Raw genomic sequence first — 18698 nt, 5'->3', positions numbered from 1 at the left:
TTCTCAACTAACATAATACAGTGGAGCGCCGTTAAGTCGCGGTATTTGGGGGGTCAACCTGCTTAACCGCGGCTTAAGTGGTCCGCAGCTTAAACCTTTGTGACTGAAAAGCCGAAGTCGCCAACAGCTCCGCCGAGAAGCCTCATCCGAGCCATTGCGTGATCATTATAATATTAATGTATAGATTATTCAGATACAATTGACAAGTGCCGTTTCAACACAAACGACCAATGCATTGCGATGGTTCGCTTTTCCCTGTAAAATTTCGTCTTCCCGTGTTACATGCGAGCCGCCATTTTAAATCTCGTGGTATCGATATTGCGCAGTTGCATAAATTATTAATTTTTTAATACCAAATTTATTAACTGGCAGTTAAACAATAAGAAAACCAAATAAAATACATTTCAAACTATTTTATTTCACATTTTTTAATGATTTAATACATCAAAACTTTTGGGACAAGACTTGCTACAGCGGCTTAAGCGATTTCGCGGTTTATTGGTCCGCGGCTTAATGGCGCTCCACTGTAGTTTGGTGTTATCTAAATGTAATACTCAACAACATGTAAGAGTAACCTTCTTTTACGTATTTGCTCTAACAAATTAGTAGTTAATTGAAGCCTTCTTCCTTGTTTCCCAACGCTTTTAAAAATATGTACTTTTAATAGCAAATTGTCTGCACTAGACATTATGTTCAGACACTTTACACACATAAGCCTACTGAAAAAAGTGACATTTTTACGATCAAAATATAGTGGTATATTAGATATAGATTAAACGATAAGATTTTGTGAAAAATGTACAACAATTCTATTACACTATTAACAAAAGTTTTACTTTTTCTTGTTTCTGGGCAGAAAGTGTTATTTCCCAATTGTTTATGCCTAAAGTAAATGGAAAAGACATATTTTTCTCTTCAAACTTTGCTTTTGTGACATGGGTAATGTAGCATCAATCTCCTTCATTTCTAAAACCTTTATTAAACTCCTATTTACTCCTATAGATTTATTAGAAGACTTCTTTAGTAACGAAACTGTTCATCATTTGTTCCTTAACCTTGTTAGGATAGTATCCTTCTCTTTCATTTAAGCTTTCCTTAAGATAGTACAATTCTTTCTTATTACTGAAATTCTTATTAAGCTGGTACCTGTTTCCTTTATTTCTTCAGTTCTAGCGGTACCAATCTTCTTTATTATTTAAACCTTTATCAAATTGTAATAGTTTTCTTTATGAGTAGTACACATGTCAAACTGATACATCTTTTTTTGTTATTTCTGAAACTATTTCATAATTAATGTCAGCTTTTTCAGTATTGATACCAGTATTATTTATTATCGAAACTTTTGAAGTTAATAAAAGTCTCTTTTTTCTGGAATAGTCTTTAGGTAAAAAGAGATCTGACAACTTTTGTTTTCTTCTTGTACTTTCAAGGGTTTCACTAATCTAATAGGATATTAAATGATCTTAAAAATAGCTCATATGTATATAAACTTTGAAGTCTCTTTCATACACTTACACACACACACACACACACACACACACACATGTACAGGGGTGGACAAAAAAAATTTTCAGTGACACCACTGAAAATGTCGTTAATTTGTTGTATCTTTTATTATATAACAAAAAATATGTAAAAACTATATGTTTTTAGAACGTACTCGACTATATTTTTTTCAAATATGACTTCAAATCCTAATTATAACAGTGGACTTTCAAAATATCTAAACTTTTCATGATTTAGTTACATTTTCTCATAAAAAGTGTTGTGCACGTGCTGTAGTTTCTTAGATCTTCTTATTCCAACTAACCTACAAAATGATCAAACAATTTTCTCTGTAATAATTGAACGTAAAAATGAAAATCAAGTTAACATAAACCAGTTTCACAAGTTAATATTTAGTTATCGAAATTCCCTTTGATTTCAGCACTGCTTCACATCGACGTGGCACACTTTCAATAAATTTGTGTAAATATTCCTAAGTAATTGACTGTCATCCTTCTTTGAGAATTTCAAAAAGCTCATCTTCCGTGTTTGGCCTGAAATATTTCGTTAATCGGTTTAACTCAGCCCACATATTGTTATAATCGGATTGATATCAAGTGACTGACCTGGCTATTCCATAACATCAACTTTCTCATTTCTAAGATATATTTTAACAACTCCACAATTGCAGAAAAATTTGTTTGATCATTTTTATTTGGAATAAGAAGATCTAAGAAACTACAGCACGTGTACAACACTTTTTATGGGAAAATGTAACTAAAATCATGACTTTCGGGTGTTTATGAAAGCCAGTGTTAAAATCAGGATTTGAGATCATATTTAAACGGACCTTGTCGGGTGTGTTATAAAAATGTATAGTTTTACATATTTTTCTCTTCTCTAATAAAAGATATAACAAATTAACAACATTTTTAAGGGGCGATCCATTTTTTGTCCACTCTGGTATATATGAAATTGAAGTTTATTTCAACCGTTACCACTCTACCAACACTTGCTCTTTTATATAGTAGCTTTACAGCTGTTTATAATAAACATAATACCTTCTCTTTCCAAACAAAACAGCAAGTCTAAAGAACACTGTTTGTGTTAACATATCTTTTATTTTTAGTTTCAACATTATATTTACATTAGAAAACGCAACCGCAGAGTTTCCATGTGAAACAATGGGCTGGAAAAATAAAAAAAAATCTTGATATTAAGTTTTGTACAACCATATGCCCATCACATCATGCATAATACATGAAAGATTGATTTGAACAAGTTGTTTACTTAAAGAACACGTACATTATCTCGTTTCAAACATCTTTCAAAGTAAATAGCTTAGATATAATTGCAGCTCAATCGCTCGTACGGAAGATTCCATCCTCTTAAAACTCACATGTACAGCTCCAATGTACAAATCTTAATGAATTTGTTTTAATATGCAATCTCTCCAGTTATCAATTTATCTTTTAAACGTTAAATGAGTTGTTGCTCAAGCGATTGCTTAGGGTGTGCCTGACTTGAGTCTCATCAATCTTAAAAACGAAGAAATACGGATGGTTGACAAAGCATAAGTTTCAGCAAACTTCATATTTTAGTGTCTAGACAATTTGTGGTTTCTAGTCAAACTAAATTTAACGTTAATTAAAAAACATAAATGTATTTAGATTCTTATTGGGTCTCGTGCTTGTAATATCTGTTGAAGTTTTGGCTATATATAAGTTGCCATTTATTGCTTATTGAACTATGTCGACCATTATAATCTTAACTGATCTCATTTGCAGAGCGTAGCGTTACAAGTAAATATAGTATTATGTTTACTTACGTGCTTAAATGCTAATCAACATACTTTTGTACATGTAGAAGACAAAGCTTATGTTGTACCATAACAAACTAACTTATCTTTCTGATTATACAACACGCCCCCAAAATATGGAATATGATCAGTTCGAAAAATATATCGTCAGAAAAGCATGTAAAAAACTAATAGAAAATAAACACATTTAAGAAACTCTTGAAATAAATCATTAGAAATTATTATTATCCCAAATAACAGAAGAAGTTTTCAAAGAAAGAAAGTCTTAATAAAAACGTAAATATTACCGTTGAAGCATATGTTTCTAAAAAATTCAATTATTGTTTAACGAGAAGAAATTTTAACGTAACGTGATGGGCGTGGTATTAATTTCTGGAAATTTCTTCAAAGTATAGAAAAACTATTTGAGCCACATGTAAAAAACACAAAAAACAAGTAAACTGAACTTTGTTAATGCGTCTGTTTGAAGTTAGTAATTGAGTTAACAAGTTTGTTAGTCAGTTAGTGATACCAATCGAGTATCTCCAGAATTCACTTGAGATAAATTTCTAACTCTCTCTGAGCCAAGGTGTATCAGCCGATTTACCTCCTCCGTCTATGTTTCTTGCTTATACTCCTTTTGTATGTTATATTACATTAAAGTTTTTTAAAGTAACTTGATTATTAAAAGGTTTTAAAACTTAAATTCCATATAATATAAAATATACACACAATTGTAAATAATAAATTTAGATAACCTTGTTTAAAAGAAAAAGAAAAAAATATATAATTTTAAAAAGATACAATAATTTTAAAACAGAATAAAAATTAAAATACAATTTAAAAGATTCTAAAATTTAGAATCATATAATTCAAAATAAAAGTAAATAGAATATAGAAAACAAATTAAATTATTAAGACGTATAATTAAATTTTAATAACATTATAAACTAAAAGGTGAATTATATTTCTTATTCTTCTAAAATTTTTATTCTGCTTTAATTCTTGTGAGAATGTATATTTTCGCTTCTTGCAATAATTTAAAGTGATCTTTCTTAATCATTCAATTATGGTGGCTTAGAGAATCCTTGATGCAAAATAACTGACAAATGTTCAAAAGGTCGACCTGGTCGTTAATCTTAACGCATAATTTTGTATAGTTTGCAAAGTTTTAATATTATTTATATTCATATTTTACCAGGTCATCCACGCAAAAATCTATTAAATATTTTATTAATATTTTATAGATTTTAATTATTATTTTAATTGTACACCAAATTTGTTTAGCGAATATTTTTTAACATCTTCACTCTAATCCAAGATTTCTTTACTAAATATTCAACGTGTTTTTTTCCATTTCAGTGTTCTTTGATAATTGATATCTAAATATTTTATTTTATTTATTTTACTAATTTCTTCATTATATATATTTTTAATTTACCATTCTCTATGTTTCTAATGCTATTTTTAGTGATATCATTTATTTCAACAGAACATTATGAACATTATTTTTCTGGGTTTAGATGTACTCTCCATAAGTTAAACCATAATTATAAATCCATTAAAGCCAGTTGTAAATTTTTAATGATAACTAAAAATTAATTCTTCACCCAATATGTGATATCATCAGCATATTGAACATTATTAATATTTCCATTAAAACGTATTGATGTTGTTGTTGTTTTGAATTAAGCACAAAGCTACACAATGGGCTACCTGTGCTCTGCCCACCACGGGTATCGAAACCCGGAATCTAGCGTGTAAGTCCGCAGACATACCGCTGAGCCACTCGGGGGCAAAACGTATTGAACATACAAAAAGTAACAGGTTTAGAACTGTATCTTGAATTGAGTATCAAAACTTTAGACTCAATATTATCTATGTTAACGTTATTTAGTCTACTATGTACAAAATTTTTCATCTATTTAAGTAATTCAAAAAGTATTTTAAAATCGAAAATTAGACTGTAAATTATTCCGTTCATCCAAATTTTGCCAAATGCTTTTTCCATGTCCAACAGCACAAAACCAGTAAGATATTGTTTTATTTAAACTGACTACTACAGACTTCGTAAACCTAACCAATTGCTCAGATGTTGAATGTTGTTTCTTAGAGCAAGTCTGATATTTATTTAGTATTTTATTATTTTCTAGATACTTCAACAACCTGAAATTAATTACTCTTTCAAAAACTCTGAAAAGGTAACTAGACAGGCTTATGAGTTTGTAATTAGACGGGCCGCTCTTAATCTTATTTGTTTTTGGAACCATGGTTATAATACTTTTTTCCAATTTATGGGAACATATTCTGACTTCAGTGATTGATTAAACAGTTTAGTTATTCTATTAATTATTATTTCATTACATTTTATTATCATGACATATTGAATGCTATCAGAACCAGGAGCTTTGTTCTTCTTTATGGTTTTTAAACTTTCTGAAACCTCATTTGTACTAATAATATTATAGTTAAACTTTAATGAATTATTAGTTTAATAAATTCCATATAATAACGTTTCACCATTGTTTTCAAGCTTGCTCTCTGGACTGCTCAGGTGAAAGTGTGATGTGGTTTCACAACTGACTTTGTTATCACACTTTTTGAAAGACCGTCATCAAACCTGCAAACTCACTGCTGCACAATAGTATGTCATGCTCACAATCAATATAACTTCCATTCTGCAACAGCAAAATACGATAAAAATGAAAAAGAAACCTTATAACCCGAGCGCTTTAGAAAAGTGGACCTTACTTCTTTAGGAGAACTAGGAGTGAGCAAAATGGGAGCAAAATATGATAAATACTGGTGTTTTCATGAAGGATGTAGCCCCCTCCATACATTGCTAACAAAGTAAAATACTTTGGTCTGGCCAATGATGTCAGTTACTGAAGCTGTACAAGGCTCTAATAATATAAAGGTAATATATTTAAGATCTCTTAAAAACAGATCAGAATAAACCTAATGCCACTAGAACATCTGTTGAAAATGATGAACACTTAAAAATGTATCGTACTTATTTATCTGATAATTTAACCTTACTTTTTTAAAATGTTATAATTAATTTTGGCTCCATAGAGATAAGAAGAGCAATATTATTACAGTAGTATGTATAACAGTTTTACAGATATTTTCAATTTATGTAAAATTCCAAACATATTGTTCCTATATACTATTTGTTCTCGATATGATTCAGCAATTTGCATCACTTTTGCTTCATTCCCACACTCACTCTGCCACGAAATACAAAACCCTCAAATGCTAAGTTTGTTAGTACGTTCAAGAAGACCCTCGACTGAACATAAAAGGGGCGGAGTGAGATGCCTCTCTCTCAGATACCTTTACTCATTTAGTTGGTCACTTCGCCTCACTCTGTTTACAGTGAAAACAAAATCCCATCTTCTTCCTTGCAAAATATTGCGATATAATTAAATTCTGTAAAACTTTGTTTTTCAAAATCTTTTGAACTTTAGATCTGTACACATAAGTATCTTTAACTCATATGAAATGCTGGCTGTCTCCACTTTAAAAAGTCTGAAAGTGCAAAAATCACCCAAATAGTATCTGTTACATATGTAGAAATTATATTACAGTTTTACAAAGGAAAACCATCACACACAAGGTAAAGATAGCTTACTCCAACTATTTTGGGTGTAAAATTGTTGATCTTAGAAATCATTTGACTACATATATGTGTTGTATAGTTTGCACATCCGGCTTGACACAGTGGCTGAATAAGAATAGAAGAAATCTGCTATTTACAGTTCCCATCATATGGCGTGAGCCAAAAGATCATCGAAGTGGTTGTTAATTTTGCATGACTAATGTTTTTTGATTTTCAGGTAAAACTAAGCCATACATCAAATATCCAGATATTACATCTAGAATAAAATCAGTACTTCATGGGGATGGTCTTATAGTGCCACATCTATCATTGAATTGGTAAACAGGAACGTTATCGTGCAAAAAATACAATAATTCTCTTCATCATTTTCATCTAGTAATTTTATTCCTGTGGCGCCTGAATTTAGACTTTCTCATCTGATCACACAAAAAGACATAAATGATGTAGTTCGTGAGCAGGCTCTATGAAAATAGAATGGGGAACTACTTGGCTCTCGTTTACAGCAATGTAGTTTATTAGCTCTATAAACAAAAGTTCCAATTTACCGAACTCGCCATCAAAGTCTTGCTTATCACTAAAGCATGCGAGATGCTTTGTGTTTTTTTATAAATGTTAATACACTAAGGGAATAATTAGGCACTGAACATTATCCTTAAGAATGGAAACTTTTAGTCGACTCATCTGAAAGTATTCTAAGAACTGCACTTTTGTACAATGGAGACATTAACCCATCGATTCCTGTTGGTCATGCTGTGAATATGAAAGAAACTTATCAAATTATGCACATACATTAGAAATACAGTTTTCAATGAGTAAATAAAGGAAAAGAATAAAAGTTGTTATTTTCACGATATATAATAATATTTTGAATAAATCTATTGTGAGTCGAAAACAATAGGTGGCCAGTAATTTTAAGCATTTGTTTCAGATTTAGTGTTGTTAAATTACATAGAAATAGTTGTATTTTTCTTAATTGTGATCCATATATGTAGTTGATATTCCAGGCTTTACTACTTTATTAAATATACAGTGGTTTCGTTCTATTTATCCTTTGTATAGAAACTTTAATTTGTAATAAATTAAACCACAATGTAGCAAATTTAAATTCTGTACATAGCGAAGTTTTTTTCAGTATAAGTCTCTTTACCAAATAATTTTAAATGTTTGTTTTATAACTTTCATGTCTCTTTAGATAAAGTGATATATACCGATTTACTAAAAATTGTACTTAGAGACAATAAAAAGTAAACACGTGTTATTTTGGGTTTATAATTTATTTTAATGTCTTTATCAATTTGGATTATTTTTTCTTTGAAAAATGGCGTTCTTCAAAACAATGTCATTACAATGTGAAATCGATACACTAAATTCAATCTTATCAAGCCCAAAACTAATGAATAAAATTGTGAGTTATGCGGTTTGTGGAAATACGCCACATTAACTTAACACTGAGAGATACATGGCATATCAACCACATTGAAATTAAACATTTTAGTAATAACTATCTTTGCAGTGAATATAGAGTTATGATCCAAATCACAAAACTTTACCTCTGAACGATTATACAACAAGGCCCGGCATGGCCAGGTGGGTTAAAGTGTTTGACTCGTAACCTGAGGATCGCGGGTTCGAATCCCCGTCGCACCAAACATACTCGACCTTTCAGCCGTGGGGGCGCTATAATGTTACGGTCAATCCCACTATTCATTGGTAAAGAGTAGCCCAAGAGTTGGCGATGGGTGGTAATGACTAGCTTCCTTCCCTCTAGTCTTACACTGCTAAACTAGGGAAGGTTAGTGCAGATAGCACTCGAGTAGCTTTGCGCGAAATTCAAAAAACAAACAAAACAATTATACAACAAATATTGATCTAAAAACTATAGAAGCTGAAAGAATTTTTTTAATTAGCAGAAGAGGGCATAACTATATACAATCTCACACAACTGTTCTATTAAACTATAACATAAGCTGGGTGATTTATATAATTAATCTGTCAAAATATATGGTCACACTCCTAAAAATAAAAGTGCAGTTGAAAACCATGTAAAAAAACAATCAAAATTATAGACCTATCAGCTTACTTTATTATTTGAGAAACTTATTATAAACCATAATCAATATTAGAACTAAGAACTATATAATTCTTTAATTCCAGTCAGTTGTTTTCCAGAAGGAAAAAAATTATCTGTATCGTTTATGAGATTAAAGGAAAATACTTATAATAACTATAATGATAACCAACTAGTATCCACAGTTTTTATTGGAATTTTAAAGGCTTTTGATATAATGTGACGGCCTTTTATTTAAACTATTAACCCAATTTTCTATTATGTATCTGAGGTAGCTATACAGGTGTTTAGTAGAATATAGGTTTTAAATTTATAGTAAAAGGTGAGATTTGCGATACAAAATGTGGACACAAAAAATGAGTCATCTCGAAAACGTTTCGGTTGTTTTGATTATAAAAAGCGAAAACATTTGGCATTATTTTCGAAGTCTAAGTCGCTGGACTAGACCCATGTAAAGTAAAACGATATAGCAATAAAATATAATTGAAATGTTCTAGATGTGGTAGTGAATGTGATGGTTTAAATCTAGCGATTAAGCTAAACTTTGGGTCCAGATCGGATGAGTGAAGAACTTATTCAAAAACATCCCCATCGATTGACATAGTAGCTAAATAGAAGACTGCTCAATTAATTACTGCATTGACAGCAAAACATAGAGAAACGGCACAGTATAATCCTTATCTTCACAAAGGGAGGTTTAATCACATATAAGAAATCATTAGTTTCAACATTTTGTGTAACTAACAGCACAGTAGAGCCTAAAAATGCATGTTGAAGTTAAAGCAGATATATGATGCATTATAAACTAATTTCTCTCTCGATTCTCAAATTAAAAATGACATTTCTACAGTGAAAAGTAATTATAAAAAGGATAATAGAATTCTTAATAAAATACTACCGCAGTAAAATCCATATACATTTCATCATATCATATTAATGTATAGTTCTTATTCCCTTTTAGAAGTATGCAGAGCTTCATTCGCAGAAATCTATTGAAATAACCCTAAATCACCGGTTTCCGCAATGCCCCACCTCCCCTTTCGACTGTCATAGGCTCAGTAAAAATATTCTAGGTTAACTCTTGTGGTACGTTTTAAATGTGTATTATCTTTACTGGCATTTTCATACTTATTTAGTTATTGTAGATGTTGTAAAATACCATTATTTGTTTTAAATTTTCCTCTAACCTCTAATCACGAAATGTCATGTGATTCAGATGGTAATGAGAAACTGACGTTACTGCGGAGTCATATTGGTGAATAAAATGATTAAGACTGAAGAACTAACAGTCAGAAAACAAAATAAAATAACTATTTCCTCGTTCAACCTTAATACCATCTATATGCTGAAAGAAATAAAAACACCTCATCAGAAGAGAGTCAAGATTGCGAGTAGAACGTCCTAACCACCAGACTATGCTAAACCTAATAAAGTAATTGCTGTTAATACAAAAAAATATTTAGCTGGATAACTCTAAAATGTTAATGTTGAACGTAATATGATAAAATAAAAAAGTAGAGAAAAAATCATGATAAACAAGAGAAACGTGTAATATAAGAAACAACACACAATATCATTAGGCAAAACTATCAAGAGATTACATCAATACGTAAAAATATATTGGCATTTCTTGTGTTGAACACATTAACATGTAGCTAGAAACCGAATTATTGCCTACATAAACCTCTTCGTCGTAAAATCGTGAGATTGAAAATTCCGGTAATGACTATGATAAACCCTTCAGATATGACTCGTCAGAGAATCCGAAACATCGTCATCAAAATTAGGCAGAAGGGAGAAGCAATTTATATGAAATTATTCAATGCGTCAGTAAACTGCCTTTTGTTTTGTTTTTTTAATATCATAGACTTAGTTATCACTAATAGAATGCATATTAAAATTCTATTTGCAACTGACTCTATTCTATCTGTGTGAAGATAAGATTAATTAAATACATACACGCTAACGACTGAATGCAAGATCATAACAGCTGGTGAAGGAAGTGTAGAGATAAGAACAGACCGAATTAAGTGTGCTTAAGTATAAACTAAGATATTAATTTTAACACTAAATTTTCACTCGAAAGACAAGGAAATAATTTATATTTTTAGTTTATATAAAAATAGGTTCTTAATGATAGTTGAATAATATACCTGCTACATTATGACGCTAGGATTGGGATTATTTAAAGGTATAGCGTATTTATAAAGAAAGAAGTATTTTAGTGAATTTTTTATATTTTACTAAATTGGACAGTTTTATCAAAATAATGCAAACTGTAAAACAGTGATGCTCTTCTCCAGTCTTATCATAATTAGTACAGTAAATAACGCTAAGAATGTTGTCTTTCAAAACGTAAAATTCACAAATCGCTCTCTCCTTGTTTCACAGCTTTTTTTTGTTTCAAAATTAAACTATACTTTAAACAGCCCATGTAGTAAACAATGAAATGTTATGGGACTTTTAAATCAATTAACGGAAATAACTCCAGTATTAATCCTTTGAACAATTATTCAATTGTTTTAAAATAAGCACAAAGCTACACAATAGGCTATTAAGTGTAATATAAGAATATTATATCGAAACCCGGATTTTAGCATTTTAATTGCATAGACATACAGCTGAACCACTGGGTTGTCAATTAACTTTAATAATAGCGTTTAATAAACCTTTAAATGTTTCATTGTTTTCTCACGTGAATGATACTTCATACACGCAATGAGTTAAATTGACAAATCAGAGACCCTGAAACTCGGTCACAACCGTTCTTAATTACAGTTGTTTTTTGTTGGTTTTTTCATATTTAATACTGTCAGTTTTATATTATAGAAAAATAATGACAATCGCGTGCTAACTGTTAGAAACACAAACTTTTATTATAGTTATATAATATGCTTTTATGTTTTGCCATTATGAACGTGCTGTGAATATAAAAAAAAATCTCAGTTGTAAGAACACCTATGTTATACACGTATCGAATACCACAAGCCAAGAACGGAATCACTGAGCTTCTTTGAATCTTGAATTCTGAAATCTCACATGTGAGATGGTTTAACTTTTTATTTTTCTCGAGGCTAGGATATGTAAAGCCTACATTTAATTCGTGCTTTCTTGATTACCTGAGCAAGATTCAGTCGTAACCGAAGAAATTACAAAAATTAGTTGAACTGAAACTTGAACAACAACGATGATTAACTAGTTGCACCAACAGAGTAATTTCCTGCCCATAGATTGAGTAACATGTGTAACGAACTATGTGCTGTCAGATATTTGAACAAGGAGGGCGATGATTAGATGAGAAAGCTCCAAGCAATGAGGAGAAAACATCGGGAGATAGAACAGTAGGTAGCGAAGACAATAAGCGAGATTAATGATGGTCGCAAAATGACCAGAATGCAAGTTTTTAGAGAGATTCTAGCACATTAGCTCGATCCATCACATCTAGTGTAGGAAAATGTAACATGGTTACAACTTCTTGCTTACAAAAGAACAGGGAGACATTCGAATCCACCTGTTGTAATATTCTGTTACTTTTTCCCAAATAAAGTTGCAAATTAAACCCTTTTTCATTCACATCAGCTCACTGAAAACTTTCGTAGTTTCAACCGTTGCGGTTTACACTAATGACAAATTTCAGCGCCAGAAAATTAATTTTAGGTTTTTTTACATTTAACGTACTATCTAAGTTTTGTATTTAGTTAAATATAACTTAGAGGTTAAACTAGCAATGGAACTATTTTTAAATGTTCTATATAAAGAAATTATTTTCTTCTAATAATTTTTATTTGGTAAAATACATTAATGACGATAATTTCTAAAAGAGCATGAAATGCTTAAAGACTGAACAAATAATGAAAGTATTTTAAACATTATGAGAGTAAAACAAGAACTGTTTATCTAGTCAAAATTGTTTGTCAAGAAAATTTTTATTAAAGTCATAAGTAACTGAGCATATAGTGTGTTGAAAGCTCCATACAAATTGCATTCTTATTTGTGATATGCAACGTACTTAAGTGTTTTATTAATAAACTATTGTACCTATACATTTTAGTAATATTCGTATTATCATGTAGTTTGTTTCAAATCCTCTACATTATACATTCATTAATCCTCTCATTTAAACATGTTTTGTTTCCTGTGTGTACCTAATTTTTAAAAAAAGAAGATATTTTTACTAAAAGGCATTCATTATGTAAATTAATTTGTTTCTTGTTAACAGTTTTTGTATGGAAGTAAATTATACTGAAGGCTCTAATGCTAATATCTATCGTAATAAGAACCAAGCAATACTATATATATCACTTAGTTTCAATTTCTAAAGGCATTTTCATTGAAAATGTATAAACCTAAGTTTTGATTGTAGATGACATATTAAATAAAAGCGATATTTTATGTTATTAAAATAATAGGAATAGCAGAACTTATATTTAAGTTACTACAAGTTAAACACTTAAAAACCAAAATTCCAATTTACCGTGATCAGATTCAGTTATAACTTCAACAACATTCATGGACTATGTAAGGTCTTAATATTTATTCGAAATATTTACTTTTTGTGTTATTGTTGTTTTGAATTAAGCACAAAGCTACAGAATGAACTATCTGCGATCTTCCCACCACGGGTATCGCAACCTGGATTTTAGGCTTGTAAGTTTGCAGACATACCGCTGAGCCACTGGGAAGCTACTTTGTTATGAATGTGTTCACATTTTCTTTTTTTTTGCAAACTTTCTCTTCAACTTTAGCTTATAGAGTTTGTTTGTTTGTTTTTTAATTTCGCACAAAGCTACTCGAGGGCGATCTGTTCTAGCCGTCCCTAATATAGCAGTGTAAGACTAAAGGGAAGGCAGCTAGTCATCACCACCCACCGCCAACTCTTGGTCTACTCTTTTACCAATGAATAGTGGGATTGACCGTCACATTATAACGCCCTCACGGCTGTGAGGGGGAGCATGTTTGGCGCGACGCTGGCGCGAACCCACGACCCTCGGATTACGAGTCGCACGCCTTACGCGCTAGGCCATGCCAGGCCCTTTGTATATATTACTATGGAAAATTCTAGAAAATTCTAAAAGATTCTTGAAAATTCTCGTTAAATTCTACAGCATTCTAGAAAGTCCTTGAAATTTCTTTATCAGCTACTCAGCACTGAATCTACCTGAAATGTTCTGGAAAAGAGGTAAATTTGAAAATTCCGTTACCCAGGTCACAAAAGCAAAGTTTGAATAGAAAAATAGGTCTTTTCCATTTACTTTAGGCATAAGCAATTGGGAAGTAATACTTTCTGCCCAGTAACAAGAAAAAGTAAGAATTTTGTTACATTATGTAATGGAATGATATATTTATATATATATATCATTAGTTGTTATGACGGATCAAAGAAAAAGTTAGTTCTTGGTTAAATCGCAAGATGTCTTCACAACATATCACTGTTTTTTTTAGACGTTATTGGTGTGAGGGGTGTGTCAATATCATTGTCCGTATTCACTCAAAGTCATTTGTGTCTCCAAGTACATTTAAATTTTAAAGGTTTTTTTGTCTTATGTTGTTTGTTTGTTTTTTTCAAGAGAGATATTATCCACTGTTTCTATCTTATTGATACAACTTTCAAGAATTCATATTATATTTTGGTACGAAACTCAGAAAACAGTGTATAATATATTGCTCCCTCATTTCTGATCAGTTTACTGATTAGTTTGTTTGTTTTGGAATTTCGCACAAAGCTACTCGAGGGCTATCTGTGCTAGCCGTCCCTAATTTAGCAGTGTAAGACCAGAGGGAAGGCAGCTAGTCATCACCACCCACCGTCAACTCTTGGGCTACTCTTTTACCAATGAATAGTGGGATTGACCGTCACATTATACGCCCCCACGGCTGGGAGGACGAGCATGTTTAGCGCGACGCGGGCGCGAACTTTACTAATTAGAATAAAACTATATTGGTTACTATAATTTACCTTGAAATAATACAATATTAAATCCTCTAATAGAGCAATAAAGACAATATATAAAAAGTTGGAAATAATATTTCTAATCTTAATGCATTATGCACGAGTCTACAAAATAGCTGCGATAGTGTAATAAGTTAAATATGTTAAGGTACTTATTTTTTTTGCTCACTTACAGCGCTAAATTCAGAACGAAGCGCAAATATTCCATTGTGTATCTCTACGCTGAAACAACAACAACAGCAACAACTTATTTTATAATTAAATGATTATAAGAACCAATAAATGATCATAGAAATTTCTAATAAACGTCGCATTATTTCTAAAGTAGCGTTTGGTATTTTAAACTTAAGCGACTCCTTAGACGACATAGGGACGAAGTGGCAAGCTGAGAGAATCTTGGATTCAAACATGACCGTCTCTAATTTTAAACTTGAAGAGAACGAGTTTTAACAGAATAGAAATATTTTAAATTTTCCATAGCTTAAAACGCAGATTTTGTTCATGGCGTTAATCAGGAATATCTGTGTCTCAGCTTGACACGCTAACCATCAGACAACCCACACTTTTTCTGAAATACTGTATGTATAGTGTTGCACTTTTTTACCATCTAAAACTTGATTTATAGTACTTCTAAAATTTTTTTGTTGCAGTAAATTTTTTCCAGTTCTTGAGGCCCTATATAAATAAATGCTTCATTGTTTTCAAGATCTTATATTAGTTACAATTCTAAAATACAAATACTGTTATTTGTGTAATTTGTTACTGAGATATTTGAAAAAGTCATTCTTATATTGTTCTAACACCATGTAGCTAAGTAACTTGTTCTTCACCTCTCAGAAAAATTGTTTTGATTGGTTTGAATTTCGCGCAAAGCAGCACGAGGGCTATCTGCGCTAGCCGTCCCTAATTTAGCAATGTAAGACTAAAGAGAAGGCAACTAGTCTTCACTACCCACCGCCAACTCTTGAACTACTCTTTTACCAACGAATAGTGGGATTGACCGCACATTATAACGCCCCTACGGCTGAGAGAGCGAGCATGTTTGGTACGACGGGGATTCGAACCAACGACCCTCAGATTACGAGTCGAATGCTTTAAAAAACACCTGACCATGCCGAGCCCTCAGAAAAATTAAAGGTCTTAATTAATATGTAGTTAACAAAATAAGATATCATTTTAAGTTGCTTTCTTCATCTGGAATCTGGTATCAAAATAATATTTATAATCTAAAATTTATTGTTGCAATGGTTTCGTTATTGTAAGGAATAGTTACTATTGTTGTCCCCAACATTCAATTTTCATTTTTTCCATAGAATACTTGATAACACTTAATAAATAACTTCTTTAAGACTTTGAAAATTTTTTCTTACTCTTTGATATTTTTACGTACTCAAGTGGAACAGCAGTACATTTACTAATTTCAATGATAAAATCTGTGATTCAATTCCCCGCAATGAACGTAGAAGATGTCGTAAGGTGGGTTTGTTCTAAATGAAACAAACAACTGATACTGATAGTTACACAAACTCGGTTGAATTGCTTATTGATATAGCGTCTAAAATACAACTGGCTGAACCACTGACATAATCGCTGTCACCTATCTCCAATATATGGCTCCAAAATGGATCTGTTTTGTCTAGAATAGTAGTTTTCTTTTGTTACATCCATGCATGCTTGAGCATAGGCCTAAATATTTAAGAAGAAATACTAAAAGAACATGACACGAACGCAACCACATATAAGGCTTAACTCTTAAATATAAAAGTAAGGCAATAGAAGTATAGTTTTAACTTTCTTCAGCAGTACTCCTTACATTTGATTAATATTAACGTAAGCTTTTCAGTTATAAATATAATACTTTTCTTATTTTAATCATTTTATTGATGGACTTTTATGAAATTCTGCAAATATGGCTCATAAACAATGGTAACTATAAAACAACACTCATGGAGGGTAATTTTAAAGCGAATTTCTAATGTATGTTAACTATATAGGCTATAAACAATCTATTTGAGGTCCAGGCGGCCTAAAGCTATGTTAACTGTAAGTTTAATTGTAAAAATACTTCATCATACTCGTTCTATAAATAACATGAGAGAGAATTGACAACTGAATCATTTATAATCGTTCTTCATCGGTCTAGAAGATTCATATGTATGTCTGTTATTGTCAGTAGTAATAAAATTTACCTACTATAGAAAAACATTTTTCGAGGTAATTCTCCTGTGATTGAATAACTTATCCCAAAACAAATAATGGTTTTGACTTTATTGAACGAAAAAGAATATCTTAAACCCAATCATCAAACGCACACACACACAGTAAACAAAACTATTTGTTTTCTGTCGACACACAAGCTTTATTGTGTATTCTATACAAACATTATTTATTTCATGTTATAGTTTGGAAAATTTCTTTTCAACTGATATTTTTTATGATAACTTTGTATTGGAATTTGAAAGGTTGTAAATGGTCCAGCATGGCCAAGTGTGTTAAGGCGTGCGACTCGTAATCTGAGGGTCGCGGGTTCGAATCACGGTCGCACTAAACATGCTCGCCCTTTCAACCGTGGGAACGTTATAATGTGATAGTAAATCCCACTATTCATGGGTAAAAGAGTAGCTCAAGAGTTGGCGGTGGGTGGTGATGACTAGCTGCCTTCCCTCTAGACTTACACTGCTAAATTAGGGACGGCTAGCGCAGATAGACCTAGAGTAGCTTTACGCGAAATTCAAAACAAACAAACAAAGTTGTAAACATTAGTAGACGATAGTATTATTAGTATTAACATTCTGTACGATAATTTTGTTTTGGGGGTTGTAGAACTAACAGGAATTAAGCGTAACCCTAACATTTATTAACATTTGCAAGATATGTTTTTCTTAAAATTATATGAAAAGTATTATCAGATGATTTCCATAATCTGATAAATTTGGTTATTACATTTATTCTGATAAATCGTATGACTAATGATTGATGTTTCAAACGTTATGCAATGTGCAGAAAAGTGTTTAATGATCACTTGATTAATGAAAAAGGCAAAACTATATCATTGTACTTTTTTTTTCCTAAATTACACGTCATCCCGGTGGATCAGTGATAAGGTTACAGACTTAAAACGCTAAACTAGAGGTTCGATTCTCATTATGGGAACAGCGCACGTAACCTATTGAGTAACTTTAAGGTTACCAACAAACGAATAAATACAAAACAAAAACAAAACCCAATCTATCCCACTGAGAGAACGCTTACATCTATCCTTGGGCATACCTAAGTTGTTTTTATAATAATGAATACCACTAATGCTATACATTAGAGAACAATAATGATTGATTAAAACTGTTCTCTTCACATTGCCTCCCCATTGGCACAGCAGTATGTCTGTGGACTCATACCACTACAAAAGGGGTTTCGATACACGTGATGGGCAGAACACAGATATTTCATTGTGTATCTTTGTGCTTAATTCTAAATAAACAAATTATCTTCAAAACTACGTTGAATCATTGGGGAAAATACAGACAATTATCTTGTATTTATTTTATGAACCTTATTTATGTATTGCTTTATATCTTCACTCTTTATTTTGGACTTTGATTAATAGGATAGTACTGTTTTCTATTGTTCTATATTTAGAAAATGTTTTATATCTAAACGTTCACGCTTCTCTTGATAACCTTTCTTCAGCATACTAGGAGATAATTTTTCCAAGCAGACCGGCACGGTCAGGTGGTTAGTGCGCAGGTTTCAATCCACGTTACAACAAATATGTTCG

This window comes from Tachypleus tridentatus, chromosome 4 (genome assembly GCF_004210375.1).
Source record: "Tachypleus tridentatus isolate NWPU-2018 chromosome 4, ASM421037v1, whole genome shotgun sequence".
NCBI lineage: Eukaryota > Metazoa > Arthropoda > Merostomata > Xiphosura > Limulidae > Tachypleus > Tachypleus tridentatus.
Note: the sequence above shows the minus strand (reverse complement) of the source record.